Source organism: Meriones unguiculatus, chromosome 6, assembly GCF_030254825.1.
Source record: "Meriones unguiculatus strain TT.TT164.6M chromosome 6, Bangor_MerUng_6.1, whole genome shotgun sequence".
Classification (NCBI taxonomy): domain Eukaryota; kingdom Metazoa; phylum Chordata; class Mammalia; order Rodentia; family Muridae; genus Meriones; species Meriones unguiculatus.
The window spans coordinates 97744650-97765936 of record NC_083354.1 but is presented as its reverse complement, the minus strand read 5'-3'; the positions used below and the strand labels follow the sequence as shown (position 1 = coordinate 97765936).

At 38.1% G+C, this 21287-nt stretch overlaps 1 protein-coding gene and 1 pseudogene across 16 annotated transcripts in view; one reads left to right on the top strand and one right to left on the bottom strand.

The window, feature by feature from the left end:
* Ralyl (RALY RNA binding protein like) overlaps positions 1-21287 on the top strand; it is a 755733-nt gene that overhangs the window by 444668 nt on the left and 289778 nt on the right. The window lies entirely within an intron of this gene.
* On the bottom strand, positions 14675-14819 carry LOC132655007 (small nucleolar RNA SNORA17; annotated as a pseudogene).

Sequence of the window (21287 nt, the reverse complement as noted above, 5' to 3'; positions counted from 1 at the left end):
AAAACTGCAATTTCCTTAATAGGCTCAAAGAGTATGGCTTGGTTTCATTTGGTAAAATTAATAAAATAAATACCAAGTCTTTTTTCCTCCCCCAAAGTGTTGAGAAACTGTTCCAAGTTCTTTGTTAGATTGCCCAAAGTCATTATTTAAAATGCCTGATAAACTTTAAAATGTTTCATGCCCTAAAATACATTTTTTTGAAGAAATCTGTTTTTGCAATATCAAAATAAAGCACCCTTTTTAGGAGTGAAAGAACAAACCATAACCATAATTTTAAAAGTCAAAACCAAATTTTAAAAGCAAACTTTACCATTGCAAACAATCCAGTCTCTAAAATCAATACCAATTTAAAATGAGACTTGTCTTCTTAGTCCAGAAGGAAATAGGATGATAAACAGAATTTATTACAACTAAGAGGTTCTGTAATCTTTCTTTTCCTTTGTTCTGTCCCACACCACGTGGCAATTTCAAGATGGCAGAGTCACATCAATGGCATGACAAGCCACACGATTGCCATTTAAAAACATCTGTCCTTCTATAGACCTTACAAATACATATGCACACATATACATTCTAAACAAGAGTTTGAATTTAATCTTTTAACATATCTAATAAGTGTTAACCTATAACCAAGACAGACAGAGTATGTTAACCATTAAAGATCAGTCAAAAACAAACATGTAGTGGTCATACATACATTTAAACAGACAGAGAAAACTTTTCTTACTCCATCCAGCAGTATTTTCAAGCACTTTGTCCCATCAGCCTCGGCAAGCTTGCTTTGCCCACCCTGCTCTTGGCTTTTCTCCATCTGTCCTGCCACGAGTCATGCTCCCACCAACGACCAGAGTTACCCCAGCTTATAGCGCTTGGAGCATGGGACAGGCAAAGTCACCATGATGCACAGCTGTTTGGTCACCTGCCTATTAAGACCATCATAAACAACCAAACAAACCCATAAAAGGACAACACAAGAAAACAATGTACTAGTACAGTGCACTCAAAAAGAAAGGAAGAGGAAGGAGAAACCAAAGGGCGAGTGGCCCGTCTCTCAGTGAGCCCTTTACCCTGTTCCATAGGGGTGGCCTGCCCCGAAATCAGATCTCCACCAATTATACCAGAGCTTGAAATGTCAGCCTGTCATTCTGCCAGACCAGTTGATCTGAGGTAGTTTCCCCCCTCCCCCCGCCCCAGCCAGAATGTTCACCACACTTGATAATCCTGCTGCTGCAGGAGGTGGGGAGGAACAATGGTGCTCAGGTGGAAGGGTCAAGGAGAGCAGGGAGGGATTAGGAGAAGTCTGTCCCATACCGTCCTTCACAGTCCAATACACCAAAGACTCATGAATATAAGAAAAAATGGAGAGACAAACATGCACAACGTAACAATTCTGTGCCTGATGACAAAAAATGAAACTGAATGCTTGATCAGTGAAAACAGAAACAGGTTCCTTCTCTGGGACAAGTAAAACATCTGCCCCAAAGAGGTTTATAAACACAAGGAATAAAATAGAAAGACAGATGAAGACTGAGTGGCTGTGTAGCCGTATCACAACTGAAACTCAGACCTATAGACCTTCAGATTCCCACTCTGGTTTCCCTGCCACAGAAGCCCAGAGCAGTGGATGGGTTCTATCTGAACCACCTGCTGATGGCAGTACACTACCCGAGTGCTCGACAAAAACTGATGAATCCAAAACATCTTTCTGACTTCAGTGGCTTTGAACACCAGGCCTGTCTTCGTATAATCATGTCTTGCTGTCCTCACAGATACTGACACCATGATATTTTTCAGAATAGAGAACAGAAAGTAGATGCACACAGGACACTGCACAGAGACACTTAGACAAAAAAAAAAAAAAAAAAAAAAAAAAAAAAAAAAAAAAAAAAAAAAAAAAAAAAAAAACACTCACTGGCTGGTACTGAATCCTCCAGATCGAGGTTCTGGGGTCCCGCAGGTGTTGCAGAATCTCGGTGGGAACTCCAAAAATGTTGTGCCTACATCAAAGACACCCTTCTCCCAAAGATCACCAGAAGTCAAGTCTGTTGCAAAAGACATGAGGTTTTATTCAATACAATCTCAAGCCTGGGTCGCAGCAACCTCCCTGTTGAAGAGGAGGAGTGTGCCTGGGAGGGATATTGACTTTTGAAATGATTGGTTTACTTTAGGCACCATTTCCATAAACCTTTCTGGCCTGGCCATCTGGGTGGGTTGCCAGGAGACAGTATCTCTCTGTAAGTGGATCTGGCAAAGCCATCTGGGCCTGTTTCCTAACAACTGTATCTCTAGTGGGCAGGAAAAGAATGCAATAAGGCTCATTCCTCCCCACAGGTGGCTGGACATTTCTCTACCTGGCCTTTGTTCAGGCCTGTGCTTTAAACTTTAAACCAATATCCCAAAATACTAATTTTTTAATTATTTGGCCTTTCAATGTAATATTCATGAACAGAAAAACTGAAGTTTGAAACATGATACACCAATGTTTGGTGACAAAAAACAATATGCAGATAATAGCAAAAGAGAATCCAGTAATGAGGTGTTTTCAAAATACACCATTGAGCTATAACAACTAAAGCATAAGATAGTCCATCAAAGTTCATAAAAGCATCCAAACGAATAGAACTTCATGTGATTAACTGAAATATGCTATAACCTACAGGAAAGAAGATTTTCAATAAGTAGGATAACTGCGTATTCATATGTATACATATTACATATAAAGTTATATTTGTATTCACATATTCATATTACAACAACTAGTGAACAAAGAGCTCACGAAAATACCAAGGAATCTTATATAATCCTGCACATAAAAATCACCTCAAATTAATTAAAGACTTAGGCACATGGCTTAAAACTTTCAAAGTAATTTTAACATTTTTAATATTACTTTGGACATTGCTGTTTCTAGTCATCAATCTAAAAATCTCAGAAACAAAGGTAAAAATGACTGTCACTGTTGAAAAATGGAATTCTTCTGTTCAGAAAACAAAATCCAATTAATAGCATAAAAAGACAGCCTGTTGAATTAGAGAAAATATTGAGAAGCTATCTGATAATGAGCTCTTGTTCAAAATTCACAAGGGATTTAAATAAATGAATAAAGGAAACAAACTGATTAAGGAAATTAATGGGTTCCTTAAAATAATCTGGAAATATTTTTCCCAGAAGAAAAAAGGTGCATGTCCAAATCTGCTCATTCTTATTGCCATGTTAGAACTAATCTTGTCAGAGAGACAAATGTAAAAACAAAAACAAACCACCAAATATTGATGAACAGGTGGAAAAAGTATGCTTATACTTTTCATAATGTTAATTGGTAGACCCATTATGGAAAAGAGCATGAGGATGCCTCAAAAATTAAAAATAACTACCATGCAGGCTAGTAAATGCCAGTCTCAAAACTGGGTGTTGAGAAAGTCTGGGTAAATAAACCTGACCAACTCCACGAATGGCTTCATTTTTCTTGCTAGACAGAATAGGCCTAAGAGTTACAGGAAAAACCACAGAAAAAGTCAAAAAACCAGAAACAGTCAAGACATCTGACCTGGGGAAGATAAGGTTGCTTAACTACAGGTTTCAAAAACAGCTAAGTCTTAACCAGAGTAACATAGCCTCCACGGGCCCTGGCCTATCCCAATCAAGATTATGTAGCCTCCATAAGCACCAGCCAATTCCCATCAGATTCACATAGTCTCCATGGGCCTCGCCAGTCCCACTCCAGGTCACATAGTCACAGTAGGCATTTCCCTTTCTGTTTTTATCATTATTATTATTTTTTATTTTTTATTAAACATTGTACATTTTGTTTTTATTTATTAATTACACTTTATTCATTTTGTATCCCCCATAAGCCCTCCCTCCTCCCCTCCCGATCCCACCATTCCTCCCCTTTCTGTATGCATGCCCCTCCCCAAGTCCACTGATAGGGGAGGTTCTCCTCTCCTTTCTGATCTTAGTCTATCAGTTCTCATCAAAAGTGGTTGAATTGTCCTCTACTGTGGCCTGGTAAGGCTGCTCCCCGCTCAGGGGGAGATGGTCAAAGAGCAGGCCAATCAGATTATGTCAGAGGCATAAAAAAGGGGACTTCAAGCTGCCTTTGAGGTCGCTGCCATTTTGAAGGTGGTGACCCCAGCATGCTGTGATTTTCTGCAGAATAAATGCTCTTTGCTTTTACATACTACTTTGAGGTCAAAAGGAAAAGAAATCCAACTCTTGCCAGCACTCCACAGTTACAATATTTTATAGGGAAGTCATAGCACTGCTTGTAGAATTTCCAAATGGCTGGTATTTATTAAACCTAAAATTAAAATGACTTTTTTCACTTTTGTTGGAGTGCAAACATTTTGTAGTGTTTCTCAGGGTAGCTTTATAAGGAATTAAAAATGATAAATTGCCATGTGATGAACTGCTACCACGGAAAGCCAAAGGGATTCTGGTTTCTGCCATACATAAAGTATGACATTCAGGAATACAAAGATTATTATCTTTCTCCACAGGACTCTCTTGAGATTGAATCTAGGATACTTACTATCTCTGGCTAGTTGAAAGCATAGATTATGTCTCAACATTTTAAATATTGCTGTAACATAATTTAACTGTGAATTTTATCATTAAATAGATGGAATGACAATGAACTGAAGAAGGATTTTTTCAATTTCAAAATTTTATTTAAAAAATTTATATTATTTATTTATTTATCAAAATTTATTCACTTTGGAGGAAGGATTTAATAAAATTCAAAAGTCAAGTCTGAGATTTCCAATCATTATCTGATTATAATTCCAAGGAGCATAGGACAGGCACTTTGTATTTAAGGAAGATCACTAAATGAGTGCAAAGCTACAGTTACTGAGCATCCTTCCTCCCTTGTTTCCAGGGGAGGTGGTAAAAGCTGTAGGACAGGACTGTTTTAAGTGCTGTATAAACACAGAAGAGAGCAAGTATCCCTTCCCTGGAGCAAAGGCAAAAAAATAGTACTGTGGGCATAGTTAAAGTAGGCACAAAACACATAATACAAAAATCACTCGATGAGAAAATACAGCTTAAGTTTTCTCATGTGAGCAGACCCGAGAATGCTAATGAAGAGCAAAATATTAGCAAATCAAATGCAATTATTCATAAAAGAACACAACACCAGGATCACTTGGGAATTTGTTCAAGAAAAGCAGATCTGATGAAGCATTTCAAAATAAACCTAAATATATTTCAATAAATGAGAAAAAAAATGCATCAGGAGGTGCAGTAAATACATGTGACCAAATTCAATATCCAATCAAGATTAAAAAAAGCAAGCAGACAACAACAAAACAACTCTTGGAAATCTAAAATAGAAGAGAATAACTTTAATGGAACATGAAGGTTCTGAAAATAAAAAAATGATGTAAAGTAACATATTCATATTTAGTAAAGAGCTATTGAAATAATTGTTGTGAAAACAAGGATGAGAACAAGCTGCTCATTCTCATTTCTTTGATACTCAGTACACAGAAGGTCAGAGTTACAGGAATGACATAAATAACCTTGTGTATAAATTGCTTGATTAGACATACAGAAAAATCCAAAGCAATGTAGTCTATTTGAATTGAATCAATTACAAATGGTTTAGTCCTTCCAAAATGTCAGCACATAAAAACATTTTTCTATATGCCAATTATATCAACAGAAATATAGAAAAATCCATTTTAAAAGGAAAACATGTACAGTGGCATTTTAAAAATTCAAATTTTTAGGATAAATTTAATAAATGATGTGAGAGATATCCTGAAATTTTCAAAACCTGTGTAAATATTTGAAGATCTTAGATTAATTACAGATTAATTATTTACAAATAAATCTATAAAGTTAACCCAATCCTAAATTCCTTCATGATATTTTTAAAGCTGATAATTTCATCCTATACTTTAGCATGGAAATACATAGACTAAAATTATTAAAAACTACCATGTAAAAATGTAAATATTGTGTCTTAAAAACAAATATTGTGTCTTACTTAAAAGCAACATGATTAGGCAACATATATCAATGATAAATCACTAGATATAAAAACCCATAAGTAAATGTATCAAATATATTTAGTTGACTAAAATGAATCATTGCACCATAGTAGGGAAGGAAAGATCTTGTCCATTTAACCTCTAAGTCAGCTGAATACTCTTTCAGAAAGCAAGAATCCAGGTCACATTGTATTTAGCCCTAGAGAAGATGTTTAATCCTCATTCAGAAAGGTTAACAGGATAGACATTGGAAGTAGGAGAAGACAGGGTATGATAGGAGATATTGAGACTCATAGCTAAACTTTGGGCAGAGTGTAAGTAATCTTATGGAAGAAGGTGGAGATTGAAAAATCTGGAGGGGACAGGAGCTCCTTAAGGAGACCAACAGAGCCAAAAAGTCTGGGCTGAGGGTGTCCTGAAGAGACTGATGATTCAACCAAGGACCATGCAAGGAGAGGAACTAGACACCCTGCTCAGGTATAGCCAATGGGCAGCTCAGTTTCCATGTGGGTTCTTTAGTAAGGGGAGATGGGGCTGTCTCTGACATGGACTCAGTGGCTCTTTGATCCCCTCCCTCTGGTGAGGTGGCTTAACTAGGCCACAGAGAATGAGTATCCAGACAGTCCTGATGACTGTCTGATGAGAACTGATAGACTAGGGTCAGACAGAAGGGGAATCAGTGGCCTAAGGGAGGGTCATAAAAGAAGAAGATTGGTAGGAGATGAAGGAGGGGGCTACATCAGGGATACAAAATGAATAAATTGTAATAAACAAACAAACAAGACAAACACAAGAATTCTGGCTGTCATTTCTAATTTGTATGTTCTGAATTTGAAAAAAAGGAAGAGAATATTTCTTGTATTAATTGCATAGTATGCTCACTTAAAATGTATTAGTTTCTATAGGTATCATCACTGCACTTCTTTGTGTTACACTTAAATATAAATACTAATACATATGGTAGTACATACAGAAGTCGTTTTTGGACTTTAGTTTCTGGACTTTTGGTGCTATGTGTTCAGTCATCATTTTCCTAGGTAAAACTATAAACTGTGTGTGTTTGTATGCACGTGTGTGTATGTGCATGTGTGAATATGCTCATCATGACCTCCACTCTTGTGCATGCGAAGCATCCTGTACAACTGAATATGCTCATCATGACCTCCACTCTTGTGCATGCTGTACAACTGAATATGCTCATCATGACCTCCACTCTTGTGCATCCTGTACAACTGAATATGCTCATCATGACCTCCACTCTTGTGCATGCTAAGCATCCTGTACAACTGAATATGCTCATCATGACCTCCACTCTTGTGCATGCTGTACAACTGAATATGCTCATCATGACCTCCACTCTTGTGCATGCTGTACAACTGAATATGCTCATCATGACCTCCACTCTTGTGCATGCTGTACAACTGAATATGCTCATCATGACCTCCACTCTTGTGCATGCTGTACAACTGAATATGCTCATCATGACCTCCACTCTTGTGCATGCTGTACAACTGAATATGCTCATCATGACCTCCACTCTTGTGCATCCTGTACAACTGAATATGCTCATCATGACCTCCACTCTTGTGCATGCTGTACAACTGAATATGCTCATCATGACCTCCACTCTTGTGCATGCTAAGCATCCTGTACAACTGAATATGCTCATCATGACCTCCACTCTTGTGCATGCTAAGCATCCTGTACAACTGAACTATATGACCTCCCAAAATTTGTAAAATATTTTGAGAAGAGACTGATTTATAGATCTTATTATTACTATATTTAATCCATTGGATTCATTCCCATGGATTTCTTTAACACAACTTATTTATCATCAACACAACTTATTTTCTAGTTTCAGAGATCCACACATGGAAAGGTATATTAGACATTAGAATTAGTGAGATAAGGTGAGTTTATAACTTCAAATTCATGCTTTCATGATTTAAAAAATTAAAGCGTGTATTTTCTATATCATAAATGTGCTAGAGTATTTGAAAATATATACATATATATATACATGTGTGTATATATGTGTATGCATGTGTATGTATGCATATATACATATATCTATTGGTAGACAGAATAACAACAAACCAAACATGCTGACATCTTAATTCCCATTATATACATATATAAAATATGTATAATATATATTTAGCAATTGGAGTGATATACTTTGGCTTTGGTGTAGGGGTTATGAGAAAAAATGATGTACTACCTGAAGAATTTGGGAAAGAATAGCAGATTCTCCACTGAACTTTGCTAAAGAATATATGATAAGGTAGTAGAGAGATAGCTCAGTCATTAAGAACAGTTGCTGCTCTTGTGGAGGAGTTGGTTTGCTTTCAGGACTCACACTGGGAAACTCACAACAGCCTCTAATTGTAGTCCCACTGGATCTGTTGCCCTTTCTGGGCTTCTGTGGGCACCAGCATACATATAGTGTGCAAATATATACTCAGGCATACTTACAACACATATACATGTCATGTGTGTGTAATGTGTGTGCATTTATATTACAGGTAGAGGATAGTCTAACCAATAACTTATTTAACATTTCTAATTCTCAGGAATATAATAATGATTTCTGCCTTAAAGCAATAATGGAAAACTAGTATTTTAATTCATTTCATAAGTAGCTGAGGATCAGGTCATGTATTTCAAGAACTGGGCTGGTTATTGGAATGTAGCATCAAATGAAAAAAACTAAACGGCCTCATCATATGTGGCCAGTTTTACCCTGGAGCCAAAACCAGACTAGATAAAAAAAAATTAAGCACAGACCTATAGAATTGATGAATATAAATGCAAACAGAAAGCTTATTACAACACTAGCAAGCTGAATGAAATAAATTGCTGACCGACCATGACTGAGTAATACCAGGATGCAAGAATGAGTAGATAAAATGAATAAACAAATGTGATTTATCGTATTAAGCAAACAAAAACAAAAAATCTTTTCTTTTTCTTTTTCAGATTTATTTAATTTTTATTATATTATATAAAGCAATTTTAAATTTAAACATAGCTGATCATGTTCCTCACCATCCCAATTTCTATAAGATCCTCCTTACTCCCTGACCAGCCAAATCTGAGTTTCTTTTCTAGAACAAATTAAAAAACCTCCAATAATACAACGAACCCTCCCAAACTAAGAAAAAAAATAAATAAAAATGTTTCCCCAAAAAAGAAAGAAAAAAATCAAACTGTAACAAGATAGAAGCACAACAAATTTGTGGAATACATCATGTTTTCAACTACTCCTGAACATAAGGCCTTGTCCTAGAGCAGTTGATTTACCCAATATCACTCCATTAGGGGAAACTGTTTTTTTTCCTCTCCCAGCAGGTATAATTAACAGTATAGCTGTCAACCTTACCCTAGTAGGCTAGATATTCATTCATCCTTTTATGTATTCATATATTTATTGTTTGAATATAGCAAATTAAAATATAATAAGATAAAACAAAAACTATTACTTTGGTGTTGGACAAGACAAACCAATGAAAAGAAAAGAACTCAAGAGTAGGCACAAAAATCAGAGACTAACTCATTCCTATATACAGGAATCCTCCCTAAAAACCCCAAACTGGGAGCCATAATGAATATTCCTGTGCATCTTGTGCAGACATGTGAGTTCATATGAGTTTTGCTCTTGTTGCTGTAATGTGGTATCCTCTATCCTTTCTAGGTCTTTCTGCCTTCTACTTGTGGGATTCCCTGAGCTCTGAGGTAGGGATTTGATGGAGGTAACACATTTTGGGATGAGTGTTCCAAGGTCTCCCACTCTGCATAATATCTGGTTGTGGGTCTCTATTTACTCTCCTTGACTGTAGGAGGAAGTTTCTCTGATGATAGCTGAATATGGCACTAATCATATTTTTTCCTTCTGGGTCTAGATACATACTTTAGTTGATCATTTTTTTTCCATTTCCATCCATTTCAATATACATTTCATGATTACATTTTTAATAGTCGATAAATAGTCCAGTATGTAAATGTAGTACATTTTCTTTAACCATTCTTTTTTTTTGAGAGACATCTACATTTTTCCAGTTTCCGGCTATTATGAATAAAGTTGCAATGAACATAGTTGAGCAAGTGTTTTGTGGTAGGAAGAAATATTCTTCAGGTACATGGACAAGAGTGCTATCTTCAAATAGGTCAGTTTTCATATTCCCTAGGAACTGCCACACTTATTTCTATAGTAGCTGTGTGAGTCTGCACTACTACCAGGAATGTGTGAGTATTCCTTTCAGTCCACATGAGGTTGTGTTTTTGATCACATATGTAAGCTGAAATCACAAAGCTGTTTCAGACTTCATTTCCCAGATAGCTAAGGTCATAGATAATTTTTTAAAAAGTGTTTCTCGGCCATTTGAGTTTCTCATATTGGGAATTCTCTGTTTAGATCTGCAACCCATTTGTAAATTGGGTTATTTGTTTTCTTGATAACTAGTTTCTTGAGTTCTTTATATATTTTGGATAGTAGTCCTCTATCAAATATAAAATCGGTAAAAGTCTTTTTTCCCCATTCTGTAGACTGTCACTTTGTCCAAATAATTGTGTCTTTTGCCATGCAGAAGCTTCTCAGTTTCATGAGGTTCCACTTATTAATTGTTGATCTTATAGTCTGTGATAATGCTCGTTCTTTTCTTTCCTGTGCAAATAAGTTCAAGTCTATTTCCCCACTTTCTCTTCTCTCAAGTTCAGTTTATCTAGTTTTACATTGAGGTATTTTATTCATTTGGAATTAAGCTTTTTACACTGTGATAAGTATGGATTTATTTGTATTCTTCTACATTCAGATATCCAGTTTGAAAAAACCCACAAAATCGTGTCTTTTCATAAGTAAAAAAGAAAAGTTTTTTAGAGAACCCCACAGAAGAGGGAAAGGAAGGATTGTAGGAGCCAGAAGGAATAAGGACAGACAAGAACATGGCCCACAGAATCAACTAAGCAGGGCTCACAGAGGCTCATAGAGAATGAAACAACAATCAGCAAGTCTATGTGGGTCTGGGCTAGTTCCTCTACATATATGTTGTGGTTTTGTAGCTTTGTGTTCTTGTAGGACTCCTAACAGTTGGATTGTGCTATTCATGGAGATAACCTAGAACCCTGACAATGCAGCCACTTCTGATGAGAACTGATAGACTAAGATCAGAAAGAAGGAGAGGAGGATTGTGGGTTTTTTTCAGACTCTTTTACTTACTTTTGGTTCCTGTGTCTTCCTTTTGGTTGCCTTGTCAAGCTTTAATATTAGGGGAGGTGCCTAATCTTATTTCAACTTGATATGCCATGCTTGGTTGATACTTGTGGGAGGCCTGCTCTTTTCTGAAGGGAAACAGAGGAGTGGATCTGGGGCAAAGGTTGGGGGTTGACATAGAGGAGTGGAGAGATGGGAAACTTCAATGGAGATGTGATATGTGAGAGATTTAAAAAAAAACAAGATCACAAGGTTACTAGTAACGTTTTACTCAATGGTGGAAAAATTAAGGTATTTTCTAGATGAGGGGCAAGATAAAGAAGTATGCTACTATCACTTATACGTAATATCGTAGGTATTGGAAGTTTTATATCTGGAAATTTTAGCCAGAGCAAATAAGCAAGAAAAATAAATATTACACATGAAAATAGCAGAGGAAGAATTTAATTATTTTTTCATGGTAGTGGTCAGTGCTTTTGTGTGTGTGTGTGTGTGTGTGTGTGTGTGTGTGTGTGTGTGTTTGAGTGTGTATGTAATTTTAAAAAGTCCACCTAAAATTAGTTAGAGATCATTAACAGATGATGTTTCTAGTGGTGTTTTCTAATCCTGCCAGAAACGCTGAAATAAATGTGCTTTTTTGAAGTATTGGATTAGATGTATGATAAGGATAGCTATTAGGACAATTTCAGTGACAACAGAGAATACCTATTTTTCACACTGTTCTTATCACTTTTAGTGATACTCAAATTAATTAATACTCAAACCATCTAGAAGTATGTAATAGAGGAGAACACATTACCAGTGAGGTAAACTGGTATGAAACTATGAGGCAGACTGGACCAGGTCACAGAAGAGCAGAACTAGATTCAAATAACTGAATGTGTTCCCTCTAGAACCTGAAATATAAATCACCAGAATTCTAGCATCTGCCTAATTTGACACTGGAAATTTACACAGATATTTGATGTACAAATATAAATTTGAGAAGTAAATAATGAGCATAGCAGAGAAGAAGAATGAAGTTTATAGGAAGAAGTTAATATCATCATATAGTAACATCAAGTAGAATGACGGTTACTCAAAAATAACTTGATACTCTCATAACTGCTTTATAAGTCGCATTTTACAAAGTTATATTTGTTACTCGCTGTCCATCAGGGCTTAGTACATTTTAGCTGTTTATTTTGTTCAGCTTTTCCACTGTATTGGAGAGCTGTCACTAATTCATTCATGGCATGGTCACCAGCGAGCATACTACCTTTTTTCTCAAATTTTCGATAGTACTTTCTAAGCGAGAAATGATTTATACGGTTGCCTCAAAAGTGTGCCAAGTGCTGTGGCAATGGTCTGTGTCCTGTGGCATATTCATTGTTAAATTATCAGGTATCCTTTCACAACTGGCAGCCACTTCTGCAGAAGTAGAACTACCCTTTGGAGTATCGAGGTAATGCATAGGCCATACTCCCTATCTAAATATAGATATCAAGTGGTTTCAGTCTTAGAGATGACAAAAAACCCTCAATCTTAAGGGCTGTAATTTTATGCTTTCACAAGAAAAAAAATTTTTTTTCAGAGAACCTACTTATGATTATATAGAACGTATTCATTCAGAGATAATTGATTAGTGTTTGTATTTTTTATTTAATATTTTTAAACTTTTTATTGTTCCTTGTGAATTTCTAACTATGCCTCCCAAACCCACTCATCCTGCCCCTCCTCTTGTCCCAAATTTCCACTCTTGCAATATCTACCACATACCCTTTTGTCCACACTTCTTTGCCCACAAATGTTCATATCAATGACACCATAGTCTGGTAAGAGGCCTCTGGCTTCTGCTACACTCTCAATACTGGATCCTCACTGGGACTCCTCTGTGATATCCTGTTGTTGCCCTGTGTCATGGAGATCCTGTAGTTTTGGATCTGTAGGACCAGCTCGTTCATCCACTGTAGCAGTTCATCGATGGGATCTGGCCCTGAGAGGTATCTGAGCTGGTCACCCTGCCAGCTCTCCCAGACTCACACCATCTGCTTCCCAGGTGAGGTGCAGGGCTTGCATTATCAAGTATTACAGCTGGTGAAGGACATGGCCAGTTCTCCTACTCTCATGCTCACCTATCTCCAATGTTTGCCCTCTAAAGCCCAGCAGACAAGAGGTGGGACCCGTTCTCCTGCTCTCACTCCCTTAGGGTTGGCGCACCTGTAACCCCCACATCAAGGGCCAGCTGCTGTGCTGCCTGGGTGAGGTGAGAAATGGCTCTTTTCCCCGAGTACTGCAGCAGCTGAGGAGCAGGGCCAGTTTTTCTCTTCTCATGACTCTAAGGCTAGAAATCCCACCTGCCATAGGTGGCAAAGTGTGAGAGGAGATTGGAATCTCTCCCTCTCCCACATCACAGCATGGCAATTTCAGCTCTCCCATGTTTACCCATAACCTGGCCATCAGGGTCAGCTGTACTGTGTTACTCAGGTCAAGTGCAAGGCCTGATTTCTTGAGGGGCAGTGACAGTTCTCCTGCTTTTATGACCCCAGGTCCAGATCTCCTACCTGCTGCAGGTGTTCAGGGAAGGAGGGTATCTCTTCCTAGTCCACACCAGCTCATTGGTGATGAATGGCAGGGCCAGCTCTCCAATGCTCTTATCCTCAGGTGACTAACGTGCAACTTCTGCAATGTGCTGGGCCTTCTCTTTTGGGTAATGCAGCTAGGTATGGGGCAGGGTCAGCTCTCCTGCTCTCCATCTCTCTGTACCAGCTTTCCAAGGATGATCAGATGAAGGTTGGAGCTAGTTCTGCCCAGCCCTGAGATATCAACATGTCCCTGGGCAGCATCCCAGACTGGAAACATTCACCTGGCCTTTGGTGGCAACAGAACCCTGCTCCTTCAGGGTCATGGACCCAGATATGGCTCCCAGTGACAGCACAGGCCAGGACCAGCCACACCAGCCACTCACATCAGGCTATTCCTTACTACCCTGGAGTCTCCAATTCTGCCTCTGTTCATTATGCCCATATTCTTCTATTTCTCCACCATTGATTTGCTCCTCTAGTGGCACCCAGGATCTCTGAGTATCTAGGGTTGTCTCAGGAGTGGTTTCAGAAGTGCTAGGCCCGACTCATGCATCATGACAATGGGTAGAGTTTATCTAGGGCATGTTCTGCACAACATCAGACTGGTGAAAGTCTTAGGTTTGCCGCCTGTCCTGTTCTCAAGGTGCTGGTCTTGTGGTTATTTCTGGCTCACTCCTTGCCTTGGTTTGCTCAAGTGGCACCATGCCAGAGACATCTGTCTTGGGCTCATTCCTGCCCAGTGTCCTGGTCAAAGGCAGGGTTCTTTTTTCCAGCTTGCTCCCTGCCCTGGGAGCCTGTCTGGGCCTGTGTGGTTTCCCACTGGTAATTGTCTCAGACTAGCTCTCTATCATGGCACCCTGGCACAGGATTGGTGGTCATCTCAGGGTCACTTTTTTTCACGGAACGTTAAGGTATTAATCATTCAGATGTTCATAGGCCAAAACATTGAACATAGGCATAGCATCTCTCTGCTATGTCACATACTGAAACACCCGAGACACATTATCCACATGGTATATACTCACTTATAAGTGGTTATTGGACATATAATATAGAATAAACATACTAAAATCTGTACCCCTAAAGAAGCTAAGCAAGAAGGAGGACCCTGGGTAAGATGATCAATCCTCACTCAGAAAGGCAAATGGGACAGACATCAGAAGAGGGGGAAAACAGGGAACAGGACAGGAGCCTACAAAAGAGGACCTCTGAAAGAATCTACCCATCAGGGTATCAAAGCAAATGGTGAGACTCATAGACAAACTTTGGGTACAGTGCAGGGAATCTAATGAAAGAAGGGGGAGAAAGAAGGACCTGGAGGGGCAGGAGCTCCACAAGAAGAACAACAGAACCAAAAACCTGGGCAAGAGGGTCTGTCCTGAGACTGATACTCCAACCGAGGACCATGCTTACAGATAACCAGAACCCCTGAACAGATGTAGGCCATGGCAGCTTAGTCTCCAAATGGGTTCCCTAGTAAGGGAACTGAAGTTGTCTCTGACATGAAATCAGTGTCTGGCTCTTTGATCACTTCCCTCTGAGAGAGGAGCAGCCTTACCAGGCCACAGAGGAAGAAAATGCAGCCAGTCCTGATGAGACTTGATAAGCTAGGGTCAGATGGAAGGGGAGGAGGACCTCCCTATCAGTGGACTTGAGGAGGGGCATGGGAGGAAATGAGGGAGGGCGGGATTGGCAGGGAATCAAGGAGGGGGGGGCTACAGCTGGGATACAGAATGAATAAACTGTAATTAATAAAAAATAATAAAATTTAAAAAAGAGAATAATTCAAATTTATTTAATTTCAAATGAGATCATATATGAACTTCTACATTTCATTAAAAATTATGGGATTTATTAGACTTAGGTTAATCTCAACCAAGTGGGAAGAGGTGTTTATGATATTTGAGAAGACACAACATTAACCCAAGATAATTTCAACACAAATACACTATATTTAGTCAAGATCACATAGTTACAAGCTAAAATATTGGTTCCTTCATTGTTGCTTTATTATTTTCTTACAAAACAACTTTAAATGACCTTAGGAATAGAAATTTATTTTTAAATGAATCATCACCTTGTCACATGTTATATTTTATTTGAATTATAGGAGTACTGTAGTGACTCAGTTAATATTTACTAAGCACTTAGATGGTTTTCCAAAGCACCTGAGGTTGCCATTTAAAGAAAACATAAATGTAGTTTTCATCAAACTAAATGACAGTTTTGAAAATAAAATTTCAGTCTTCTTTTTCTCTCATTCTTTTTCCTGTACAAAGGAGAATTTAAGTAAATATGTGACGTTGTTTTTTATTATGGCAAGGGATTCTTGAATTGCATTTACATATTTACTGCTCACACACTACTGTGCTGGTAATGGCAAATGCAGAGTTTATTCAAATAGTTGTCTCACATGTGTGAGGTCAATGACTATCCATGTTATTCTGAGCCCCTTAGAAAATAAAAAAATAAGTCTAAAGAAAATGAAAATTGGAGATGGAATCCTAAAATACCCCTAGGTTGTGCAATGCCAAATTATACCTGGACATGCATTCTGTTCAAGTCAGCAGGATGAAGTAGTTCATCATATGATAATTATAAATAATATGAATAGAGGAACTTGTAGGACAGAGCTGCCATGCAAACTACTTTTGCAGACAGACAAAATCCAAAATCAGTTATATTACTATACACATTTTATTTTGAAAATGTTTGGAATTTGTGAGTAAATTTAACATTGCAATTAGAAAGTACACTTTACTTAATGTAACCTATGCTCAGAAATTTATATTTGGCTAATGTTATTATAACCCCTCCCTGAGGGATAACTTACAGTTAATACTTGTTAAAGGAACTGTGCCATTGCCTCTTCCAAATAAATTTTCCCATCCATTCTTGGGTAATGAATCTAGTTAAACTCAGTGGGCCACACAGAAAATAAGACATAAAAATGCCAGGCAGACTTGTCAAGAAGAATTTCAGCAGGAAAGTTAAGTGGCTGAGAGAGGCTAATAATGGGTAAAACAAAACAACATTCATTACAAAATTGTATACAACTGACGAGGATTTCCCAGTATGTACGGACTAATATGTAATTGATCTTGACATTGAGAAATATTTTTATTATTTCTTGGAATTGAACTCAGGACCTCTGGAAGAGCAGCCAAGTGCTCTTAATTCTTTTTTTTTTAAACTCTTTATTAATTACACTTTATTCACTTTGTATCCCCCTGTGGTTTCCTCCCTCCTCCCATCCCAATCCCTCCCTTCCTCCACCCTCTGCATGCATATCCCTTCCCAAGTCCACTGATAGGGGAGGACTTCTTTTCCTTTTTTCTGATCCTAGTCAATTAGGTCTCATTAGGGGTGGCTGCATTGTCTTCTTCTGTGGCCTGGTAATGCTGCTTTCCCCTCAGAGATAATTAAAGAGCAGGCCAGTCATTCTTTTTTTTTTTTTTTATTTTCCCACTTTGATTTTTAATTCGCACACAATTGTACACATTTGTTGCAGTATTGATATTTCAGTATGCATACATATATGAGCATAATGAGCACAGCAAGCTAATGAGACAGCAGTCACCTCAAATATAATTATCTCCTTGCATAAAACATTCAAGAAGCCTCTGTTCTAGCTACTTTTGAAACGTGTAATCAGTTAATATTGATTATAAACTTGGGAGCCTATCTTGTCTCTCTGATGCCATGGTGAGTCTCTTCATTTCCCCTTCCCCTTAAGCATATGTCAAACACCATTGCACTTTGTATTTCTTTCAAGTTGTCATTTTCTACATTCTACATATGAAAAGAGACATGTGATATTTGCTCTTTTGCACCTTACTTATCCTACTTGACATAGTGTCCTCCAGGATACACCATGCTTTTTTTTATTTATTTATTTTTATTTATTACAATTTATTCACTTTGTATCCCAGCTGTAGCCCCTCCCTCCTCCCTTCCCAATCCCATCCGCCTTCCTTTAACCCCACCTTCCCTCCCTCTTCTCCCATGTCCTTCCCCCAGTCCACTGATAGGAGAGGTCCTTTTCCCCTTCCATCTCACTCTAGCCTATCAGGTCTCATTAGGACTGGCTGCATTGTCTTCCTCTGTGGCCTGGTAGGGCTAGTCCTCACTCTTTTTTTTTTTTTTTCAATGCAGTTTATTCAGGAACCTTGAACAATCTTCTGACCCTGGGGAAAGCCAGCCCACAACTTAAATAGCCTCTGGGTAGCCAACCCCAGCGTGCCTCGTGGGCAATGCAGATAGGTCCACATATAGGGAAGCAAGCCAGATCCTCGGCCTTAGCCAAATGTGGAGTTGTTTGTGACAGAGAGCTCTCACCATCGGGAAGGTGGAAGGCGGAAACCCGCTCCATCTTTAAGGCATAGCATTACGCAGCTCTCTACAGTTCCCCCTTTTTGTTTTAGATGCATCAGGCAAGAGTAGAGGTCTGATCTCTGATATTAGAAATAGATTGGGACTTTGTACTGATGTTCATTTAGGTGTCATCCACCCAAAGAGCATCAGACCCGTCCAATACCTTTTTCTCAGAGGCGGGACCTGGGGCATCAACCCGCATGCAATCAGACATGCTCTTCTCTGGGTCGAAAGCGGCTGACCCTGAGTGCAGTGCTTAGTCACACATCCTGAGCGTAACATTTTAGCTTTTTATGGTAGCCAACCATGCTTGGGGAGACTGTCATGCTTCAATGGCTGTAAAGGCCAGTCATTCTTAATTCTTATTAGAAGGGAAAACAGGATAGACACCAGTAGCAGTAGAAGAGAGGAACCAGATGGGAGCCTACAACAGTTGTCCTCTAAAAGACTCTACTCTGTAGGAATTTGAAGCAGATGAAGAGACTCACAGCCAAGTTTTGGACAGAGTGCAGGGGGTATAATGGAAGACGGGGGATATAGAAGGATTCAGGGGGACAGGAGCTCCACAAGGAGACCAACAGAGCCCAAAACAACAACAACAACAAACAAACAAAAAACAAAAAACAACAACAAAAACCAACAACAATAACAAAAAACCACTTCTGGGTCCAGGGAAGACTAGAGAGACTGATGCATCATCCAAGGATCATGCATGGAGAGGACCTAGACCCCCTGCTCAGATGTAGCCCATAGATGGCTCAATCTCCATGTGAGTCTTCTAGCAAGGGGAGAAGAGATAGTCTCTGACATGAACTCAGTTGCCTGCTCCTTGATCATTTCTCCATGGGGTAATCTAGCTAGCCCACAGATGAAGAGGATCCAAGCAGTCCTGATGGGACCTGATAGGCTAAGGTCACACAGTAGGGAGAAGGACTTTGTGCATGAGTGGACTGGAGAAGGGGCATAGGAGGAGAAGAGGGAGGGAGGGTAGGACTGGGAGGAGATGAGGGAGGGAACTACACAGGGTTACCAAGTGAATAAATTGTAAAAAAATAATAAAGAAGTAAATAAAAAATTTCATTATTTCCTTTATTTTTTTATATTATAATTACCTCATTTCCTCCTGTACTTTCCTCTCTCCAAACCCTTCAATATATTCTTTCTTGATTTCATTCAAATTCGTGGTCTCTCTTTTTTTAAATCAGTTGATGCTACAGACACACACACACACGAATACACATATATGTGTGTGTATATATATATATATATATATATATATACACACACACTTATATGCATACACATATATGTGTATATACTCATATATTACTTGGAAATATATATATATATATTCCTAATTACCTTCAAAGTCTGTACTGTATGTATGAGATCATACAGCTGAGCATTTTCCATTGCATCACTAACTGGTATGCTCTTTCCTGGAGACTATTTCTCCCATTCTCAACATTCATTTGTTGCCTATAGTTCTCTGTGTAGGGTTAAGGCCTCTTGGGATTTCCTCTGTATACCTTATCATGTCTATTTTGTTGTCCTTTTCCAGCTCATGTTTAAATAGACTTTATGGATGTATCTTCTGACATTCTTAGAAGACTCAATCTCACTGCAATCTTCTCTGTTTTCTGGTGTATGCAGTACTTCTGTCCTTTTTCTGCAGTGTTCCCTGAGCCTTAGGTGTAGGGGTTGTTTTGTAAATGTATCCACTGGACCGGGATCCATAAGTCTCTATTTTGACTCTTTATGGTTATAAGCTCCACTTGCTGCAAACACAAGTTTCCTTGATTAACAGTTAAGACTACACGTTATCTGTGGGTAGAAGGGCAGATATTTAGAATATAGTTAGGGATTATGCTGCCTTAGTAAAGTGGTGGTTGTAGGTTACTCTTCAAGAAACACCCATTTCTGGCCCTGGGTAGTTGTCTAGGTTTCCAATATTAGACATTGTTTTCCTCTTGCTCAGCAGATCTCAAGTCCAATAAGAGAGATGTCAGTTACTGCCAAGTATGTGCGCCACTGCTGAAACCTTAAAGTTATATTGTCATGCTGGTCCTTGTTCTAATTTATAGGCTTCATAACTGGGTAGGACTGTTAGTTTTAGAGCCATGAAGTATATGTCTTAATACCCAAATCAATGTTTTCAAAATGCTGTTCTCTCTTGCATGTCTTTTTTATGTTGAAACTTTCAGACCTAGATTTATTTCCTTTTAGTAGGAAATTTTCTCTGCATTATCCTTATATGGTATCTATTCCTGAAAAACAATATTCACTTTAGTTTAAATACACTATTTCAATAGGATTTATGCATTGTTCTGCCATTAATTTTATCTTTAAAACTATAATATGAGGGTCCCTAAGATCATTTATCTGAAATATGGGGAGAGATGATTTTCAGAATATGTTCCATATTAACAATGAATACATCAAATTTACTTTTCTATTCTTAAGCTTTGAAATAAAATAAATATATTTGCCTTCAGAAATATAAATTAAGGTAAAATATTTGGTAGTACTTCTTTTTCATCTTTACTGAATTTGGCTTTATCAGCATTAGTTTTTTAATTCATAGGGATTTTTTTCTTTTTTGGATAAGAAATGGCTTCTGTGATTGAGAATGTTACCTAGCTCTGTTCTATTTTTTTGTTAGCTTTGTCATCTTGGCTCTTGACTATCAATCCTATTATCTGTAAATATGATGATGAGTCTTAGCCACTTAAGATTAATGTAATAAGAATAAAACCTTTGATAAAATTTGAATACTTCCTGATTGTGATTCCATTACAATTCTGAAACTAATCAGTGAACCATTTTAAATTAAAACATCTCATATGTACTTAATCCAGTGTTTACATTATAAAGCTGATATTGGTGGGCTCTAGGAATGATGACAGAAAACTGTAACATGTAATCTGAGTCTTGCTCATCCATTTTCAGCATCATATATTTGTTTCTTCACACATAAAAATAACAAAAAAAAACTTGATATAAATTACCCCTAGACTTCATGATTTCCTCCTTTTTGATTGCTGAGTAGTATTCCATTGTATAAAAAGACCACAATTTCTGTACCCATTCCACCGTTGATGGACATCTGGGTTGTTTCCAGGTTCTGGCTATTACTAATAG